Below are 22516 nucleotides of genomic sequence, written 5' to 3'. Positions count from 1 at the left end.
CCACACTCAGTCACCTGGAATCAGCTGCTGCGTTTCTCCATCCGGGGCTTATCTGTCCCTGAGTAAGGATATGGGGAGAAATCAGATGAAAACAGGGAACCAGGGGTCTCTGGGAGAAGTGTTGATAGGGGATGACAGGTTTCCTATGGGCAAAGCAGCCTTGAGTCTTTGGGAGGGGGTTGGCTAATGTTGTTAGTAGTTTCCCTGGAGCTAGGCTTACCCTGAAAGATGTACAGACCCTTGTTGGGGAGGCAGGGACATGACTGTGTAATTTTATTCAGTGGGGGCATGCTGACACCCCCACTCAATAAATAAAGGAAGGGAAGTTAGTCCCAGAGATAACATGGTCTCTTTGGTGATGGATCTGATCAGGCAGAGGGATGGGGGGTTCTGTTCTGTCGAAGAGAGATGAGCATCGCTAATATGAAGGTGTTCAGAGGCTATTACTCGGTGATTTGTAAATTATTAGAAGGAAGAGAGCTAGAATTTCTGAGCCTACAAGAGCCCGCCATCACTTAGAGAGAATGTGGGGCATTTCAAGATGCAGCAATCAGCCAGGTGCAGTGGCTCACGCCTGTAATCCCAGCACTTTGGGAGGCCGAGGCGTGCAGGTCGCTTGAGCCCAGGAGGTCGAGACCAGGCTGGGAAACACAGCAAAACTCCCGTCTACAAAATATACAAAAAATTAGCTGGGGTTGGTGGAGCAGGCCTGTACCATCCCAGCACTTTGGAAGGCCAAGGTGGGCGGATCGCCTTAGCCCAAGAGCTTCAGACCAGGCTCGCAAACGTAGCAAAACCATCTCTACTAAAAAAAACAAGCAAACAAAATTTAGCAGAAGCGGGGTGGTGCGCGCCTGTAGTCCCAAGGCCTAGGCGAGAGGATCACTTGAGCCCAGGAGGAAAGATTTGAGTGAGCTCTTTTTTTTTTTTTTTTTTTTTCAGACAGGGTCTCACTCTGTTGCCCAGTCGGGAGTGCACTGGCGTGATCATGGCTCACCACAACCTCCGCCTCTTGGGTTCAGGCGATCCACCAGCTGTGGCTTCCAAAAGTGCAGGGATTACAAGTGTAAGCCACCGTGCCCAGCCCAAATTTCTTAAGTTACTACAGAGCTCCTAGGAAAAATCCCGTACCTGAAAAAGTTAGAAACTGACAGGAAAGATTTGAGATGGCGGCCTGCCTCATATACGCTCCTTATTAAAACTAGATAGCAAATGCACCGCGGAGGAAGGGAGGGGTAGGAAGAACGGAAAAAGAAAATCAGCATATGCTTACTCTGATTTTGGAAGAATCGAAAGAGAAAATCAGACCGTGCGTACTCGGAGTATGGAAGAATCGAAAGAGAGAGAAAGTCAGAGCATGCGTACTCTGAACTTAAAGTAGCCAATCCCAGGGGATGCTTTAGGCGGGAAAATTAGAGTCTCCACCCCCGCTTTGAGAAGGTTCTGTCCCTGGATCCTGGACTGATAGAAGCCACATCCTCTTCGCTTGTTCCGCCTACTGTTCTGACTTCTAATTGGCCAGATGGAGTTCACTAACTGCCCTGATTGGTCCATCATCCTTGGGCAGTGACATAGCAGAATAATGTCTCCTCCTCCAGCCACACTTTGTCGCCACTGCAAAAAAGTGGGTGGTCCTCAGGAGCCGTCAGATTTTGAACTCTCTGAAGACCATTCCTGGATCTTGGGTTAAAAATCTGGATTCTAGTCTGAACTGTGGGAAGAAAAAAAATAGTCAATCTGTGATTTTTCTACTTGAAAGACACAATGTTTTCCAAACTAGCACATTTGCGGAGGTTTGCTATACTTAGTCGTGGAGTTCATTCTTCATTGGCTTCTATATCTGTTGCCACTGAAAAAACAGTCCAAGGCCCTGCAACCTCTGCTTACATTTTTGAAAGGGAATCTAAGTATGGTGCGCACAATTACCATCCTTTACCTGTAGCCCTGAAGAGAGGAAAATGCATTTACTTATGGGATGTGATTGTGGTATGGGTTACATCTGCCTTGGCCAATCCTCCCGCCTCGGTCTCGGGACTACAGGCGGGAACAACCCCACCCCCACTAATATTTTTTATTTTTTGATTTTTTTAATAGAGAAGGTTTCTCTGTGTTGGCCAGGCTGGTCTTGACGTCCTGGGCTCAAGCGATCCTCCCACCTCGGCCTCGGGACTACAGGCATTCACCACCCTGCCCACGCTTTTTTTTTTTTTTTTTTTTTAAGTAGAAACCAGGTTTTGCTATGTTGGCCAGGCTGGTCTCATCGTCCTGGGCTCAAGGGATCCTTCTGCCACGGCCTCGAGACTACAGGCATGCACCACCCTACCCACGCTTTTTTTTTTTTTTTTTTTTTTTTTTTTTTTAGTAGAAACCGTGTTTCCCTATGTTGGCCAGGCCGGCATCAAGCTCCTGGGCTCAAGGGATCCTCCCGCCTCAGGACTACAGCCATGCACCACCCTGCCCAAGCTATTTTTTTGTTTTGTTTTGTTCGTTTTAGTAGAAACCGGGTTTTGATATGTTGCCCAGGCTGGCCTCAATCTCTTAGGCTCAGATGATGCTTCCACCTCGGCCTCAGGACTATATGCGTGTGCCATTCTGCCACGCTCATTTTTATTTTTTTATTTTTTTATTATTTATTTATTTATTTATATTTATTTATTTATTTTTTTAGGAGAGGCAGGCTTTCGCTTTGTTGGCCAGGCTGGTATCAAACTCCTGGGCTCAAGCAATCCTCCCACCTTGGCCTCAAAACTACAGGAGTGAGCCACCCCGCCCACGCTATTTTTTTGTTGTTCTTGTTGTTAGCAGAAATGGGGTTTCGCTATGTTGGCCAGGCTGGCCTCGACCTCCTAGGCTCAAGCAATCATCACGCCTCGGCCTCGGGACTACAGGCTCGCACCACCCCGCCCCCACTAATATTTTTAATTTGTCTTTTTTTTTTCTTTTATTATTATTATTATTATTATTATACTTTAGGCTCTATGGTACATGTGCGCAACGTGCAGGTAAGTTACATATGTATACATGTGCCATGCTGGTGCGCTGCACCCACCAACTCATCATCTAGCATTAGGTATATCTCCCAATGCTATCCCTCCCCCCTCCCCCCACCCCACAACAGTCCCCGAAGTGTGATGTTCCCCTTCCTGTGTCCATGTGTTCTCATTGTTCAATTCCCACCTATGAGTGAGAATATGCGGTGTTTGGTTTTTTGTTCTTGCGATAATTTACTGAGAATGATGATTTCCAATTTCATCCATGTCCCTACAAAGGACATGAACTCATCATTTTTTATGGCTGCATAGTATTCCATGGTGTATATGTGCCACATTTTCTTAATCCAGTCTATCATTGTTGGACATTTGGGTTGGTTCCAAGTCTTTGCTATTGTGAATAATGCTGCAATAAACATACGTGTGCATGTGTCTTTATAGCAGCATGATTTATAGTCCTTTGGGTATATACCCAGTAATGGGATGGCTGGGTCAAATGGAATTTCTAGTTCTAGATCCCTGAGGAATTTTTCTATTAGAGACAGTTTCGCTATGTTGTCCAGGCTGGTCTCTACCTCCGGGACTCAAGTGATTCTCCCGCCTCGGCCTTGGGACTACAGGCATGCACCACCCTGCCTTTTGCTATGTTTCCCAGGTTGGTCTTGACCTCCTGGGCTCACTCAATGATTTGAACCCGGGAAGTGGAGGTTGCATTGAGCTGAGATCACATCACTGCACTCCAGCTTGGGCGACAGAGCAAGACTGAAAAAAAAAAAAAAAAAAAAAAACCAGAAAGAAAGAGCGAGAGAGAGACCAGCTGAATCTCCGTAAGAACAGTGAGCTTTGTAGTATTTTTACTTACCCTCGTCCCATCTCAGGCTCCCAGCTTGGTTCTGTTCATTGCTGATGAAATACAGATAGGATTGGCCAGAACTGGTAGATGACTGGCTGTTGATCATGAAAATGTCGGACCTGACATAGTCTTCCTTGGAAAAGCCCTTTCTGGGGGTTGATACTCTGTGTCTGCAGTGCTGTGGGACGATGGCATAATGCTGACCATTAAGCCAGAGGAACATGGGTCCACATATGGTGGCAATCCACTAGGCTGCTGAGTGACCATCGCAGCCCTTGAGGTTTTAGAACAAGAAAATCTTGCTGAAAATGCAGAAAAAAAATGGGTATTATCTTGAGAAGTGAACCCATGAAGCTGCCTTTCGATGTTGTAACTGCCGTTAAGAGGAACAGAATTATTATTATTGTTATTATTTTGAGTCAGAGGTTCACTCTGATTGCCCAGGATGGAGTGCAATGGTGCGATCTTGGCTCACCGCAACCTCTGCCTCCTGGGTTCTAGCGGTTCTCCTGCCTCAGCCTCCTGAGTAGCTGGGATTACAGGCACGCGCCATTATGCCCGGCTAATTTTTGTATTTTTAGTAGAGACGGGGTTTCGCCATGTTGGCCAGGCTGGTCTCAAACTCCTGACCTCAGGCGATCCACCCGCCTCAGCCTCCCAAAGTGTTGGGATTACAGGCGTGAGCCACTGTGCCCGGGAGGAAAATAATTATTAAATGCTATTGTTATTAAAGAAACCATAGACCGTAATGCTTGGGAGGTGTGTCTATGACTTTGAGATTATGGACTTCTGGCCAAGCCCACCCATGGTGACATCATCAGGTTTCACCTCTGCTGATGATCAAGGAGGATGAGATTCGAGAGTCCAGTGAGATCATTAACAAGACCATCTTGTCCTTCTGGGGGTAGCAGCTGTTTTCAGTGGTCCCTGGGAGCTGGCTGGAGACAGGTGGTCCTGTAAAAGCTCTGCTCTAAATGTAGGCACATTCCACTCCCATGCGCCTTCAAAATCTTTTTGTGTATATATGTTTTTTTTTCAGTTGATACACAATAGAACAATGTTTATGAACCTGCCATTTGCTTTGTAATGTTAAGTAAGAGAATGTAACGGCATCTATATTCAGTGAAAGTGTTTTGATGTGCATGTGTACTTTATAAGGTGAAATGCATCTGTATATACAGACAGCCTTTAAATCACATCCTTCAGTATACTTTATATATATGTTTTTATAATTTCCTTGCTGGTATAAAGGTTTTGTATTTGAAAAAGTTATCTCTAGCGTATTACATAAAAGGCTTCACCTTATAAAGTCAAATCATTGTTTTCATTGAATTTGAGGAAGGATCAATGGTTAAGCATAAAAAAGTACTAGTTTTTCTGTTTTCTTTTGTTTTTTGTTTTTGTTTTTGTTTTGAGACGGAGTCTCGCTCTGTCGCCCAGGCTGGAGTGCAGTGGCTCGATCTCCGCTCACTGCAAGCTCTGCCTCCTGGGTTCACGCCCTTCTCCTGCCTCAGCCTCCCGAGTGGCTGGGACTACAGGTGCCCACCAAAACGCCTGGCTAATTTTTTGTATTCTTAGTAGAGACGGGGTTTCATCGTGTTAGCCAGGATGGTCTCGATCTCCTGACCTCGTGATCCGCCCGCCTCGACCTCCCAAAGTGTTGGGATTACAGGTGTGAGCCACTGCGCCCGGCCTATAAAATACTAATATTAAGTAAACTTTATGTTGACCAACACCAGGATATATTCTATGGATGTCATTATTTTGAATTAAGAATTAGTGTTTAACATCTCTAAATTGTTTTGAGTGCTTGATTATAATTTGTAAAAAAAAGTTTATTTTTAATATTTCTTTACATTTTAAACAAAGCTTATATTTCAGAAAAAAAAAAAAAAAAAAAAAAAAAGAGACAGGACATGGCCGGGTGCAGTGGTTCACGCTTGTAATCCCAGCACTTTGGGAGGCCGAGGTGGGCAGATCACTTGAGGTCAGGAGTTTGAGACCAGCCTGGCCAACATGGAGAAACCCCATCTCTACTAAAAGTACAAAAATTAGCCAGGCATGGTGGCACCCGCCTGTAGTCCCAGCTACATGGGAGGCTGAGACAGGAGGATAGCTCGAACCCGGGAGGCAGAGGTTGCAGTGAGCTCGAGAGCGTGCCACTGCACTATAGCCTAGGAGGCAGAGTGAGAAACCCTCTTGAAAAAAAAAATGTACAGTACATTTTCATCACCACAATGCTATCCCTTCTGCTACTCATTTTTTAGTAATACTCTCCTCCCATCGGCCGTCCCTAATCCCTGGCAACCACAAATCTGTTTTTCGTTTCCACAATTTTGTCTTTTCTACAATGCTGTACAAGTGAAATCTTATAGTATATAATGTTTTACGGGCTTATTTCACTCAGCGTAATTCCATGGAGATTCCTCCAAGATATTGATATTTGTGTATCAATAGTTCATTGTTGTTGCTGTTGTTGTTGTTGTTGTTGTTGAGACAGAGTCTCACTCTGTCACCCAGGCTAGAGTGCAGTGTCTCGGCTCACTGCAACCTCTGCCTCCCGGGTTCAAGCAATTTTCCAGCCTCAGCCTCCTGAGTAGCTGTGACTACAGGTGCGTGCCACCATGCCCGGGTAATTTTTGTATTATTAGTAAAGACGGGGTTTCAACATACTGGCAAGGCTGGTCTTGAACTCCTGACGTCATCATCTGCCCGCCTCGACCTCCCAAAGTGCTGTGATAACAGGGTGAGCCACTGTGCCCTGACAATAGTTCATTTTTATTGCTGAGTAGTATTCCAGGGGATGGATGTACCACAGTTTGATCATTCACTTATTTTAGGACATATTGATTATTTCCAGCTATTGGCTATTACAAGTAAAGCTGCTATGAACAATTATGTACAAGTTTCTGGATGGGCATACATTTTAATTTCTCTGAAGTGTAATTGTTGAATTGTATGGTCACTGCGTTGTTTAGTTTTATAAGAAACTACCAAACTGCTTTCCAGAGTGGCTGTAAGATTTTATCTTCCCAGCAGCACTTAATGAGATGTCCATTTTCTCTGCATCCTTGTCACCATTTGGTGTTGTCACTGTGTCTTTTATTTTAGCTATTGTAATAAGTGTGTAGCGATACCTCATCGTGGTGTTATTTTGCATCTAGTGAAGCAAATGAGTGTTGAACATCTTTTTGTGTGCTTATTTGCTTATTTCCTCTTCAGTGAAATGTATGTTCATATCTTTTCATGATTTTCTAATTGGATTATTTGTTTGTATTTTTTACCTTTGAGGTTTTTATTATTATTTTTTTCTTGAAGCAGAGGCTTGCTCTGTTACCCAGGCTGGAGTGCAGTGGCACGATCTTGGCTCACTCCAACCTCCGCCTCCCAGGTTCAAGTGATTCTTGTGCCTCAGCCTCCAGAGTAGCTGGGATTACAGGCACGCATCATCATGCTTGTCTAATTTTTGTATTTTTAGTAGAGATGGGTTTTTTGCCATGTTGCCCAGGCTGGTCTTGAACTCCTGGCCTCAAGGGATCTGCCCTCCATCCACCTCGACCTTTCAAAGTGCTGGGATTACAAGTGTGAGCCACCACGCTCAGCCTACTGTTGAGTTTTGAGAGTACTATACGTATCCATTACATATTCTGGATGTGAGTCCTTTCTTGGATATGTGGTTTGCAAACATTTTCTTTCAGATCGTACCCTATTTTTTCACCCTTTTAACAAGATTTCTTGCAGAGCAAAAAGTTTTAAATTGGATGAAATCTAATTTATTTTTTTCCTTATGTATTATGCTTTTTGAACCATTCACTATGCCCTAGATCTCAGACGTTTCTCCTATATTTTCTTGTAAAACTTTTTCTTTTAGTTTTGTTTGTTTGTTTGTTTGTTTGTGTTTTGAGATGCAGTCTCGCTCTGTTGGCCAGGATGGAGTGCAGTGGCAGGATCTCGGCTCACTGCAAGCTCCACCTCCCGGGTTCACGCCATTCTCCTGCCTCAGCCTCCCGAGTAGCTGGGACTACAGGCGCCTGCCACCACGCCTGGCTAACTTGTTTGTATTTTTAGTAGAGACAGGGTTTCACTGTGTTAGCCAGGATGGTCTCCATCTCCTGACCTCGTGATCCACCCACTTCGACCTCCCAAAGTGCTGGGATTACAGGGGTGAGCCACCGTGCCCAGCCTTTTTTAGTTTTATATTTTAGATTTAAATCTATGATCCCCTTGACTTACTTTTTTGTATAAAGGTATGAAGATTAGGCCTTTTTTTTTTTTTTTTGGCCTATGGCTCTGCAACTGCCCCAGCACCATTTGTTAAGCAGATGATCTTTCCCTATTTTTGTCTCTTGGTAAAAAATCAGTGTGGGGCTGTTTCTAGGTTGTCTATTTTGTTACGGTGATCTATGTGTCTATTTTTCTCCCAATGGTATATAGTCTTGATTCCTGTAGCTATATAAGAAGTATTGAAATATGGTAGAGCAATTCCTCCCACCTTATTCTTCTTTTTCAAAAATTGTCTTAGCTATGTAAATATTTTTTGAGATGGAGTCTCACTTTTGTCCCCCAAGCTGGAGGGCAGTGGGGTGATCTCGGCTCACCGCAACCTCTGTCTGCTGTGTTCAAGCGGTTCTCCTGTCTCAGCTTCCCGAGTAGCTGGGATTTCAGGTGCACGCCACCACACCCGGCTAATTTTTGTATTTTTAGTAGAGACAGGGTTTCGCCATGTTGGCCAGGCTGGTCTCAAACTCCTGACCTCAAGCGATCTGCCCGTCTCAGCCTCCCAAAGTGCTGGGAATACAGGCGTGAGACACCTGGCCCAGTGTTGTCTTAGCTGTTGACAATTTGTTACAGCAGCAATCAAAAATGAATACACATAGAAATAGATTAATTAGTGAAACAAAATAAAAAGTCAAGAAACAGACTAATTTATATACAAACTTCAGCATGCATTTCCAAAGAGTGGGCAAAAGATGGGTTGTATAATAAAGGATTGTATAATAAAGGATTGTTGTCTATCCATTTGGAAAAATAAACATTAAATCCTTACTTTCAACCACATAAAATAATAAATTCTAAAAATTGAGAGACTTAAATGTGAAAATGTGAAGTCATAAAGAACTAGATGAAATTTTAGGAAAATATTACAGTGTAAGACATCTTGAGTTGGCATAGGCACTTCCTGACATTACACCAAGGCTATAAACAATGAATCTGACATATTTAAAGACGTAAAAATTAAAGTATCATCTAAGTCAAAAGACACCATAAAAAACTGTTTAAAAAGGCAAATTTTAGGCCAGGCACAGTGGCTCATGCCTGTAATCCCAGTACTTTGGGAGGCCAAGGCGGGCAGATCACGAGGTCAGCAGATCAAGACCATCCTGGCTACCACGGTGAAACCCCGTATCTACTAAAAATACAAAAAATTAGCCAGGTGTGGTGGTGGGCGCCTGTAGTCCCAGCTACTCGGGAGGCTGAGGCAGGAGAATGGTATGAACCCGGCAGGAGAATGGCGTGAACCTGGGAGGCGGAGCTTGCGGTGAGCCGAGATTGCACCACTGCACTCCATCCTGGGCAATAGAGTGAGACTCTGTCTCAAAAAAAAAAAAAAAAAAAAAAAAAAAAAGGCAAATTTTGGGGAAAATGAAGCATCCCCAGTAAATTAACAGTAACCATCTCTAATATGTAACAAATAAGAGAAACTGGAACAACCAAATGAAAAAATGTGTTCAGGCATGGCACTACTTTATCGTATAGCAGAAAAGGATTACAGAATAGAACTTACGAAAGGAAAATAATAAAGGAAATGGAGAAGAGCTCCAAGAACTTTCAACGTTCATCCAATAGAAGATCCAGAGGTAGAGAATAGAAAGACTGGGACAGGCACGGTGGCTCACGCCTGTTATTACAACACTTTGGGAGGCCAAGGCAGGCAGATTACCTGAGGTCAGGAGTTCGAGACCAGCCTGTCCAACATGGTGAAACCCCGTCTGTACTAAAAATACAAAAATTAGCCCAGTGTGGTGGTGGGCGCCTGAAATCCCAGCTACTCGGGAGGCTGAAGCAGGAGAATCACTTGAACCCAGGAAACAGATGTTGCAGTGAGCTGAGGTCCTGCCACAGCACTCCAACCTCGGTGTCAGAGCAAAACTCCATCTCAAAAATGAAAAAAAAAAACAACAATAGAAAGACTGGAGAGAAGGCACTACTTGAAGAAATAATGTTCTAGAATTTTCCCAACTGAACAAAGACATGAATCTTCAAACTGAAAAGAGCTACCTAGTTCTGAGCCTGATTAACACACATGTGCACACACACCTGCGAACGCACGAGCGCACACACACACACACCCGCTCGGGGTAAAATTTCTAGGATAAAGATAAAATCCTGAAAGGTCCCAGAGAGAAAAAGAGAAGAGAGAATGCAATGGAGAAGTTTTTCAAGGAGCTGATTTAAAATAACTTTGGGCCAGGCGCAGTGGCTCATGCCTGTAGTCCCAGCGCTTTGGGCGCCAACACCGGATGCTCGCTTGAGCTCAGGAGTTTGAGACCAGCCTGGCCAACAAGGCGAAACCCACTTCTACAAAAAATACAAGTAACCAGGTGTGGTGCCACATGCCTGTAGTCCCAGCTACTTGGGAGGCTGAGGCAGGAGAATTGCTTGAGTCCGGGAGGTGGAGATTGCAGTGAGCCGAGATTGTGCCATTGCATTCCAGCCTGGGTGACAGAGCCAGGCACTGTCTCAAAAAAACAAAACAACAACAAACAATAAAAAAGTTGAACCTAGATATCTATATACAGCCAGGATAATCCAGAATGAGGGGAAAAATATTTCAGAAAATTCATGACGCATATACCCTTCAGAAATAATTATTGGTATACAGTCCTGTGAGAAGGGAAAACTAAATTTAGGAGGAAGGAGGTGATTTCAGTAAGCAGTGGTGAGGAGAAAAATAGTAAAATTTACTAAAAAGTGTAAACTTTAGATTGAAAAGTTTAAAAATTACAGTCTTGAACTAAAATTCCCAGTATTATAAACCTGGAAGACGGGAGCAGGGACAGGAAAGAAAAGATAAGTTCTTTGGGTGTTCAAGGAACGGATACAGATGCTAATGAATGATAGAATGCGGTGGTGCACGCCTGTAACCCGAGATACTCAGGAGGCTGGGGCAGGAGAATCACTTGAACCTGGCAGGTGGAGGTTGCATTGAGGTGAGATCACACCATTGCACTCCAGCCTGGGAAACAAGAGTGAAACTCTGGAAGACAAAAAAAAAAAAAAAAAAAAAAAAAAAAAAAAGGCCAGGCACAGTGGCTCAAGCCTGCAATCCCAGCACTTTGGGAGGCCGAGACAGGTGGATCCCTTGAGTTCAGGAGTTCGAGACCAGTCTGGCCAACAAGGTGAAACTCCATCTCTACTAAAAATACAAAAATTAGCCTGGCACAGTGTCACATGCCTGTGGTTCCAGCTACTCAAGAAGCTGAGGCAGGAGAATTGTTTGGACTCGGGAGGCAGAGGTTCAGTGAGCCAAGATCGTGCCACTGTGCTCCAACCTGGGCGACAGAGGAAGACTCTGTCTCAAATAAATAAATAAATAAATAAAAAAGTAAATAGAAAACCTATTGGATAGATTGGATATGAAAACATTAACTGCTCAAATAAATAATTCAGCGGAATAGATTGGATGTTAAAACTGATATAGTTGAAAAAGCGATTACTGAGCTGAGGAAATGCGTCTAAAGAATTCATAAAAGTAATCAGTAATGGATAGAGAAGAAGTAAATGAAAGAAAAGTTAATTAATAGAGAGGATAGAAGAATAAATGTCAAAACACATCTAATAGTAGCCTTATAAGAGGAGAATATAGTTATTAAAAGGGAGAGTGTACTTAAATAAGTAATCAATGAGAATTTCTCAGATTTAAAAAAATGACTTAAGGTTTAAAGATATTATAGTACACACACACACACACACACAGGAAAAGTGAAATGTAAAATTGTGAAAGACAAAGAAAAAAATATTTTAAAAACGATCAGAGAGAAATAGCAGGTTACTTACAGAGGAAAAATAATTAAACTGACATCGGATCTCTCAAATACCACACTGGAAGCAAGGATACAATGGTGTAATAACTCCGAGGTGTTGAAAAAAACTGATTTTTTTTTTTTTTTTGAGACAGAGTCTCGCTTTCTCACCCAGGCTGGAGTGCAGTGGCATGATCTCAGCTCACTGCAACCTCTGCTTCCTGGGTTCAAGCAAATCTCCTGCCTCAGCCTCCTGAGTAGCTGGGGCTACAGGCGCACACCACCACACCCGGCTAATTTTTGTACTTTTAGTAGAGATGGGGTCTTGCCATGTTGGCCAGGCTGGTCTGGAACTCCTGACCTCAGGTTATCTGCCTGCCTCGGCCTCCCAAAGCGCTGGGATTACAGGCGTAAGCCACTGCACCCGACGAAAGAAAGGAATTTTTATACTGGGTGGAGTAAAGACGATGTCAGCCACATGACTTCAGGAGATTGAAGACACAGGGAAATGTGAAAGCAAACAAGTATTTATTGCACTTATTAGAGACTGTAAGGAAGGGCCAGCTGCAGTGGCTCATGCCTGTAATCCCAGCACTTTGGGAGCCTGAGGCAAGAGGATTGATTGAGCCCAGGAGTTCAAGACCAGCCTGGGCAACATGGCAAAACCCCGTCTCTACAAAAAATTCAAAAATTAGATGGGCATATCAAGTTCCTGGGTCTGTAGAGAATTTAAAATATATATATATGGCTGGATTTGGTGGTGCGTACCTGTAGTCCCAGCTATTCGGGAGGCTGGGGCAGGAAGATTGCTTGGGCCCTGGAGTTTGAGGCTGCAGTGAGCTAGGATTGGGTCACTGCACTCCAGCCTGAGTTACAGAGTGAGACTTTGTCTCTGAAAATTAAAAAAAAAAAAAAGATCGCAAGGACGATTTTACTCAGAGGAGGGACTACTGTGATAGTTACAGGGAGCACCGCAATGGGGTCTTGCGGTGGGAGAGTGATATTGGGATCGACTTCAACTCCACCAAGGACAAGTGGGGATTTGTAGTCAAGGAGTAGGGTCGGGGTGGGGGTCAGAAGATGGGAAATTACTTGGAGGAAACCTCAGGTGCAGGGGGATTCTGGCTAAACTGACTTGACAGGATTTTTGCTGAAACAGGCTAAATGGGCAGAGTCCCCGGATGAAGGACAGAGCCTGAAGTTGAGACCTAGTCAGAAACGGGACTCAGAGGAGCCCGATTCAAGTTTGGTCAAAGGAGAGTGTCTCTGTCTGAAAGCAAAAGCAAGAAAGTCAACAGCAGTAAAATGAATGGATCACAAAGGAGAATTTTTGTGCATTGCTAAGCAGGACTCTGCTTTAACCATTGTGAAAGTTGGTTATGTGAAGTGAGTCGCTCTTAGTTGTTTTTTTGTTTGTTTTGTTTGGTTTTTTTTTTTTTTTTTTTTTTTTTTTGGTTTTTTTTTGAGATGAAGTCTCTCTGTGTCACCCAGGCTGGAGTGCCGTGCGTGATCTCGGCTCACTGAAACCTCAGCTTCCTGGGTTGAAGCGATTCTCCCGCCTCAGCCTCCCCAGTAGCTGGGACTACAGCCACGTGCCACCACACCCGACTAATTTTGTATTTTTTCTAGAGACAGGGTTTTGCCGTGTTGACCAGGCTGGTCTCAAACTCCTGGCCTCAAGCCATCTGTCCGCCTTGGCCTCCCAAAATGCTGTGATTACAGGCGTGCTCCACCGCAACCCATCCGAACTGAATCGTTTCCGACATCCACAACTATGTCAGAGTTGAGTGGCCAGGGGAAAAAGCACTCAGGGCACATTGCACCTGCCCCAAGAATTGAATTTTCCATAAGGCTGGTGGCTGAAATGGCCTGCTGCCACCCTAAGACCACTTTTACCTAGTAACTGCTGCAACAACCTGCAATGACTCTAAGGCTTGTTTTACCTATTGTCCGCACTCACCAATCAGAGCTTCCAGCTCCTGAAAGCTTCTCTGGTGCCAACGGACTTGCTTTAAAAACTATAGGTAACATTTCTGTTTCTAATAAAACTCTCAACTTTCTCTCTGTTCTTTGGACATACCAAAGACCAGCCAGTTTGGGTGTATGCCTCAGATCACAATTCTATGATTCCCAAATAAAATGTTTAGAGATTCATGGCTTGGCGTGGTGGCTCACCCTGTAATCCCAGCCCTTTGGGAGGCTGAGGCCGGTGGATCGCTTGAGCCCAGGGGTTCGTGACCTGCCTGGACAACGTGGTGAAACCCTGTCACCACAAAAAAATACAAAAATTAGCTGGATGTGGTGGTGCATGCCTGTAATCCCAGCTATTCCAGAGGCTGAGTCGGGGAGGCAGAGGTTCCAGTGAGCCGAGATTGTGCCACTGCACTCCAGGGTGGGCGACAGAGTGAGACCCGGTCTTAAAACAAAAAACAAAAACAAAAATATAATATAACATCCTTAATATTGTAGTTAAAAAAAGAGATTCATCTCCACAGTCTTTGGTTTTGCTATTTGTGGTGTCAGAAATCGGGTCCGAAGCTGACTCACCTTGGAGATATCAATGACCTCTGGAACTATGGCGTGAGGTCTGCACACTTGGTCCCCTTGAGCTTTTGCTTTTCTGGTTGCCTCTTTCCCCCCGGTGAGTCTTTCTTGGATCAAACTGCCATTTGTTGGGGAGTTGAGTTCAGTTTTATTTGGGAATTTGTTAGGAAGGGTCTTTCTCTCTCTCCTGGTTATGAAACCTCCTCTTTTCTTTTCTTTTCCTTTCTTTTCTTGTCTTGTCTTTTTTATCTTGTCTTTCTCTTTTCTTCTTTTTTTGAGACAGTGTTTTGCTCTGTCGCCCAGGCTGCATTGCAGTGGTGTGATCTGGGCTCACTGCAACCTTCACCTCCCAGGCTCAAGGGATTCTCGTGCATCGTCCTCCCGAGTAACTGGGATTACAGGTGTGCACCATTACGCCTGGATAATTTTTGTGTTTTTTCGTAGACATGTGGTTTCACCCTGTTAGCCAGGCTGGTCTTGAAGTCCTGAGCTCAAGTGATCTGCCCGCCTCGGCCTCCCAAAGTGCTGGGATTACAGGCATGAGCCACTACACTCATCCAGAGACGGCCTGTTTAAGAGGGATTTTCTCCCTCCTGGTTATGAGGCCTGGTTACAGAGATTTTTCTGTTAGAGAAGGCTTCTCATGCTTCCTGGTAAGTTTGTACTTTATTTTCTGAATCGTTTGCATGCTCAGAGTTTAATTTGGCTTTTGTGTATTAGGCATTAGACCGAATCACCTAGATTAATTTATTTACACACAGGCTCTCAAAGTTCAAAGGCATGCCAACGTAGTTCCCTCTTTCTGGGACGCCAGCTGGTAACATGTGCCAACATTATGCAGATCACTCACGCAGTCTGTTTTCCTCAAACTGAACTAAAATAATACAGTCCAAATGGGACTCCTATCTCAGTTGGTATCTTGAGGCTCCAGAACACATTCAAGACTCAAAGGCTGCCTCACTGCAAGATACTGTCTAAAGCTAGCTGAGATTTTCTTCTCCAAAGCCTTCCCCTCTCCTTCGTTTACCTCTTCCTCTTTATCCTTCTTTAAGCAAAACTCTTTTTCCAAAACTCCTCAGCTACTCTGGCACACGGACTATTAAAATAAAGACAGTTGAAAGACATCAGATACAAATAAACTAAAATCACTGACCTTTGTAGTGTTTCTTAAAAGCAAAAGATGAAATTCCCATGTAAAAGCTCTCCTTCCTATACTAAAAGGAAAGACAACAACAGTCTTATCTTCAAGGATGAGGAATTGAGACCGAGAGAACACTATAGAAAGCTTATTGGAATACCACTTATCTTTTGGGCCTCCTCACATAATTCAGTCACATTTTTACAGTTAACAATTCTTTGTCTAATTCAACATGTTGGTAACTGACTCAAACTGCTTTACCCAAAATTTGGGTCACCACCTTCATAAGATTACCTATTGAGGAGAAAAATCTTAAATAAAGTTTAGCCTTCTTCCATTTTGTCAGAAATATAATTTAGATCCAACGTCTTTTATAAATCGGTGAGTTTGTATGTTTTACTGTCCCATAATCAAAATCCTAAAATGAAAGATATCTTTGTTTATGTACGTATCTGTGTTTGGGCGTATTCATGCATATGTACATGTGTTATGTTAAATGTGTCTACATGGTAAAATCTGGAATCGCTGGCAAACAATTATTTAAAGAATCCTATTCGGATTGGCTTAAATAGGTGCTCATATAAATATACAGTAATTAACTAAAACGCATTTAGATCATGCAACTTAATTAAGTAGTTGAAAAATAAGCTGGTTTTAAAATTGTTGGTGAAATAAAATGAGAAATGTTTTCAAAATTGTGAGCACACGTTTTTGGCTGGGTTTACTGGTTCTATATTTGTCTCTGTTGGATGTTTTAAGGTTATGAAACATAAACCTAACCTAAGAACAGAATGGTCTTTTATGTGCAATTCTTTGGTAAGTAAGACTAATTTAATATTGTGGGTGTAATAAAACAGCTGTATTTTCTGAGTTATTGGCAAAATACTCATATATTTAAGGTTTTTGCTCAGGTGGATACCTGATATTTACAGGCTATAAAAATGTTTTAATAGGAAAATAACTCCAAATGACTAGCTTTATTTATTTATTATTTATTTATTTATTTATTTATTTATTTAGAGCAGAGTCTCCCCCTGTCGCCCAGGCTGGAGTGCAGTGGTGCTATCTCGGCTCGCTGCAGCCTCTGCCTCCCAGGTTCAAGAGATTGCCCTGTCTCAGCCTCCCAAGTAGCTGGGACTCTAGGCGTGCGCCCCCATGCCTGGATAATTTTTGTATTTTTAGTAGAGATGGGGTTTTACCTTGTTGGCCAGGCTGGTCTTGAACTCCTGACCTCAAGCGATCTGCCCTTCTTGGCCTCCCTAAGTGCTAGGATTGCAGGCGTGAGCCACCGACCCCGGCCGACTGGCTTTGTTTAATATGTCAGTTTTCATAAGTAATCTAGGTACAATTGTTAAAATGAATAAATGAGGTAACTGTGAGATACATGTTTATAAGTGAACTTTTCATGTAATTTGAAATGCTTTTTTCTCTTGCTCTTACCATGTGGAGATGAAATATTAAAGTTATGTTACGTTAGATTAAGTAATAGGTACTCGCTAAATGCCGGGATCGTTTCCAACTAAGAAAACAACGGATACAAATCGCTGAACATAAATACAAGTTTGTTCTTGGCCCTTAAGTTTTATAAAAGACAAAAGGTATTTGGATCTGTTAATAAAATGCCACATTGAAAACTGTTCTATAGAAATATTTTTAAAGATTATAAAATATATATTCATGAGATGTTAATATATAACAGTTCCAAACTACTTCCTAGGTTTCTACTAAAAATTAAGGGTACTAAAAATTGAAAGTTCTTAGTATACGTAATTCTATATACAAAATGTGCCAAAAGTAATTTTTATATGACAAAATTGTGTGGTCTGAGTGACAATACATTTTTATCCTAAAATAAAATGATTGGTTGTTTTAATATAAAGAATAGTCTATGGCCATACCACCCAGAATGCGCCAAATCTTGTCTCATCTCAGAAGTTAAACAGGGTTGGGCTTGGTTAGTACTTGGAATGGAGTCCAATATAAAAATAAAAATTGATACAGCTAAGACTGGGGGTAAAAAAATGATGGAATGTCTAGGCAAGTTGCTAAGGGTTTATGAAGGATGAGCCTTGGGAAGGGGGTCTTATATATCATCAGATAGGTTGGGATTGAAAAGAAATTGTTTATCAGTTTTTCTAAAAATTGAACATTAGTGTCAAGGGTGAACTGAAGCAGGGCGAGTCTGCTCCTCTATGTTTGAAAAAGGTTTTCTTAATATGTTGATCTGTTTTTCTTTACCTTTTAAATAATCCGTCTTTAAAAATGGAGATTTTGCATTTTAAGTTAGTTTCTTAACTGTATTTATTAAGTTTTTGTTTTTGTTTTTGTTTTTGTTTTCTGAAGTCTCGCTCTGTCACCCAGGCTGGAGTGCAGTGGTGTGATACAGCCACTGCAGTGAGCAAGGTTGCTCGATGCAACCTCCACCTCCCGGGTTCAAGCAGTTCTCCTGTCTCAGCTTCCCAAGTAGCTGGGATTACAGGGGCCCACCACCATGCCCTGCTAATTTTTGTCTTTTTAGTAGAGACGGGGTTTTACCAAGTTGGCCAGGCTGGTCTCGAACTCCTGACCTCAAGTGATTTGCCTGCCTTGGCATCCCAAAGTGCTGGGATTACAGGCGTGAGCCACTGCACTCAGCTATAATTAGCAATAGTATAATAAATTTAGTTTGTACCATGGTTTTGAACCAAGATCCCAAGCCACCAGCTAAACAAATCAAAAGACTGTGGGGGAATTGAATGAGACCTTTTATAGTCTTTGAGTAGCATTTTAGGACTGGGTTGAATTAAAGCAGAGTGCCAACTCTATAAAAGGGACCACTAGGTGAATTAAAGGATTTGGGAATTAGGTTCTGTCAAGTGAAAAATGCAGACATTAAGCGGGTAAGAGTCTCATTATGATATGAAGACTTATTCTGACGTCTTGGGAAAAGCTGTCTACAGTGTGGAAATACCATCTTCTCACCCTGATTTGTCGTTCGAATGTCTCTGGTTATGGCACTGGACAGTTTGGTGAACTTTTTGTATGGTCCATACATCAGGCAGAAGACTTGTTCCTTAAAATTTATCTTATAGGACTTGTAAACCAAAAGTAAAATCCTAAGCCCCCATGCCCCTGCAACCATCTGAATGGACTTCCTCCTAAGCCACGACTCTTTTAAAATTTAACCTGAGAGATGGTTTCAGGCCATGACAGGAAGTGGGGGTCAGACATACCTCATTATACCTCTGGCATCAACATCAACACAGAATTTCAGTCTGATAAGAAACATGTTATGGCCGGGTGCGGTGGCTCACGACTGTAATCCTAGCACTTTGGGAAGCTGAGGTGGGTCGATCACCTGAAGTCAGGAGTTCGAGACCAGCCTGACCAATATGGTGACACCTCCGTCTCTACCAAAAATACAAAAATTAGCTGGGTGCGGTGGCGGGCACCTGTAATCCCAGCTACTCAGGAGGTTGAGACAGGAGAATCGCTTGAACCCGGGAGGCGGAGGTTGCAGTGAGCTGAGATCACGCTGCTGCATTCCGGCCTGGGCAACAGAGTGAGACTCCATCTGAAGAAAAAAAAAAAAAAAAGAAAGAAAAAAACCTGTTACAACCTATTCTCTCTGAAGCCTAGTACCTGAAGGTTTCCTCTGCAAATAAGAACTTGTGTCTCCACAATCCTTTATGTTAACTCTGGCATTCCTTTCTGTTGATCCTAGGGTTTTGTTTTGTTTTGTTTTTGTTTTGAGACAGAGTGTCTCTCTGTCATGCAGGCTGGAGTGCAATGGCGCGATCTTGGCCCACTGCAACTTCCATCTCCCGGGTTCAAGCAATTCTCCTGCTCCAGAGTAGCTGAAACCACAGGCACAGGCCACCGCGCACAGCTAACTTTTTGTCCTTTTAAGAGAGACGGGGTTTTACTATGTTGCTCAGGCTGGTCTTGAACTCCTGACCTCAAGTGATCTGCCTGCCTCGGCCTCCCAAAGTGCTGGGATTCCAGACGTGAGCTGACACGCCCGGCCTATTAATTAGGTTTCTGATTTCTTAGGAAAACTGAGCTTTGGAAGGGTTATGTTTTTAAGTCCATGTAACTTTCTGTATTGCTGTTGAAGTCTGTTGACTATCACTCTGGTTAAATGAGTGACTATTTTCTTTTTTCCCTTTTTCTTTCCTTTTTTTTTAGAATTTATTTTTGGCCTGTGACACAGCCCTCAGGAGGTCTTGAGAACATGTGCTCCTAAATGATTGACTATTATTTCACAGTGACCCATGATCCTGTTTTAAGCAAATGTTTTGAGCCTTTTAACATCTTTGACAAACTTCCCCCAAATCAAATTGTTTTAATTTATCTATTGCTATTGAACAAAATAACCAAATTCTAATTTAAGTCTTTTTAACCTGAAATTGACTTTGAGCTTTACCAGTGAGGCCGCTGGAGAGCCTCAAAGAATGTGTCTCTCATTAGGCTTATTTGATATGTTAGATTATATGAAAAGCAATTTCAAATAATAAAATAATACGAATTGCTGTTTACATTTATATAGATATGATATTGATGTTAATGTTATATGTTTACACTTATATAGATATGTTATTTATATTAATATTTATATGTTCTGAAGATCATATAAAATTTACAGAGGTCTGATGGTCCTGGTGTGATGCTATCAGTCATGATTCTGGTTGTTATCTTAAAATGCTCTATATAATAGAAATAGCTGAACTTTCTTGTCAAATATTGAACTTTCATCAGATTTTAGTCATCACTATTCTAACTTTTTCATCTACAGTGCTGATTCTTCTCTAAAGGCATCTAGAATCAGATTCATAAAAAAGATTCTAACAAGTACTGTTGAATATAGATTTCTAATAAATAACTTTCAGATCAATGAACTAAATAATTTTTTTTCAAAACTCTAGCAGAAACTCATGGGCTCATGCAACTGATCATCAAGATCGAGCAGAACAAAAATTAATTACATGAGGCTAAATAACTGATAAAGTTAATGTATTTTTGACCTTTATTTAAAACTTTATTTGTTCTTGGGCTGGGCGAGGTGGCTCACACCTGTAATCCCAGCAGTTTGGGAGGCCGAGACAGGAGGATCCCTTGAGTGCAGGAGTTCAAGACCAACCTGGGAAACATAGGCGACCCGAATTCTAGAAAAAAATTAAGAAAATAAAAAGTTTGTTTTTTACTTAAATGTTTTGTTTTCCACATATAAGAAAATTTTCTGGTGAGATGTGGTAGCTCAGTTTGGAAGGCCAAGGTGGGAAGATCGCTTGAGCCCAGGAGTTCAAGACCAGTTTGGGCAACATGGCAAAACCCTGTCTCTACAAAAAAAATACAAAAAAATTAGCTGGGCATGGTGGCACACGCCTGTGGTCCCAGCTACTTGGGAGGCTGAGGTGGGAGGATCACTTGAGCCAGGAGGCAGAGGTTGCAGGGAGCCGTGTTTGTACCACTGCACTCCAGCCTGTGCAACAGAGCACAGCCCTTTCTCAAAAAAGTGAAAAAAAAAAAGAAAATTTTCTCTGTTAAACTATCTATAGTTTATAATAATTTTGTAAAGTATACTTTTGTAAACTAAGATGGAAATGTTTGCTTTTTCTTTCTACTCGATTCCTACAGAATTCGAAAACTATTTGCAAATATTCTTATGGCAATATGGTTATTTACACAGGTCCAGTAAAAACCTGCTTTTGGTGCCTCATTCAACTCCAACATGGCAAAAATCTCCAGCCCTTCAGAGAGGGAGCAGTGCATTAAGGCCCTGATTGCTGTTTTCCAGAAATAGGCTGGAAAGGATGGTTACAACAGCATTCACCCCAAGACGGAGTTCCCAAGCTTCATGAATAGAGAACTGGATGCCTTCATGAAGAACCAGAGGGCCCCAGTGTCCTTGACCACATGATGAAGAAACTGGACCTCACTAGTGACGGGCAGCTAGATTTCCAAGAATGTCTGCATCTAATGGATGACATGACTGTGGCTTACCATGACTCTTTTTTAAAGGCTGCCCATTCCAAGAAGCCGATCTGAGGATCCCTTGGGCCTGGTTTCCAAGCCACCCCCTTTCCTTCTAGCCTCGCCATCACCATCTCCTCACAGCCCACATGTCTTCTGAGCCCAGCACACCCACCATCTCATGCAGGCCCTGCCTGCAGGTAGTAATAAAACCATTCCCTCCCCCTCCCTCTTTTCCCCTCCCCTCCCCTTATCTCCTCTCCTCTCCTCTCTTCTCTGAAGCATACACACCACCTCATGCAGGCCCTGCATGCAGGTATACAGGTAGTAATAAAACCATACTTTTCTTCACTTCTTTTCTATTCTCTTTTCTTTCTTTTCTTTTCTTTTTTTTTGAGATGGGGGTCTCCTTATTTTGGCCAGGCTGGTCTTGAACTCCTGGGCTCAAGTGACCTCCCAAAGTTCTGGGATTACAGGTGTGAGCCATTGAACCTAGCCCACCTTTTTTTTAAACACACACACACAGACAGACACCTCTGCTCAATATCTCTACAGGGATACAATTAAAAACATTGGTTATAGGGCCGGGCACAGTGGCTTGCACCTGTAATCCCAGCACTTTGGGAGGCTGAGGAGGGTGGATCACCTGAGGTCAGGAGTTTGAGACCAGCCTGGCCAACATGGTGAAACCACATATCTACTAAAAATACAAAAAAAATTTTAGCCAGACATGGTGACACACACCTATAATCCTGGCTACTCAGGAGGCTGAGGCAGGATAATTGGTTGAACCGAGGAGGTGGAGGCTGCAGTGAGCTGAGATCTCGCCACTGCACATCAGCCTGGGCAACAGAGCAAGACCCTGCCTGTCTCAAAAAGAAAAAAATAAAACATTGGTTATATTACCAAGGCTTTCATCAAAACGCATGGAATGGCTAACCTCAAGTGTTTTTAGCTTTACAGTGAGTACATAAAAACGGTCACTTTTACTATTTTGAGATACGTCCCATCAATA

The 22516-nt window shown here is 42.7% G+C and overlaps 1 pseudogene; it reads left to right on the top strand.

Moving 5' to 3' along the window:
* Positions 1-408: 408 nt before the first annotated feature.
* Positions 409-4751, top strand: LOC112130727 (ornithine aminotransferase, mitochondrial-like; annotated as a pseudogene).
* Positions 4752-22516: the final 17765 nt, after the last annotated feature.

This window comes from Pongo abelii, chromosome X (genome assembly GCF_028885655.2).
Source record: "Pongo abelii isolate AG06213 chromosome X, NHGRI_mPonAbe1-v2.0_pri, whole genome shotgun sequence".
In the NCBI taxonomy this organism is placed as follows: Eukaryota; Metazoa; Chordata; class Mammalia; order Primates; family Hominidae; genus Pongo; species Pongo abelii.
This window is presented reverse-complemented; position numbering and strand designations above follow the sequence as displayed.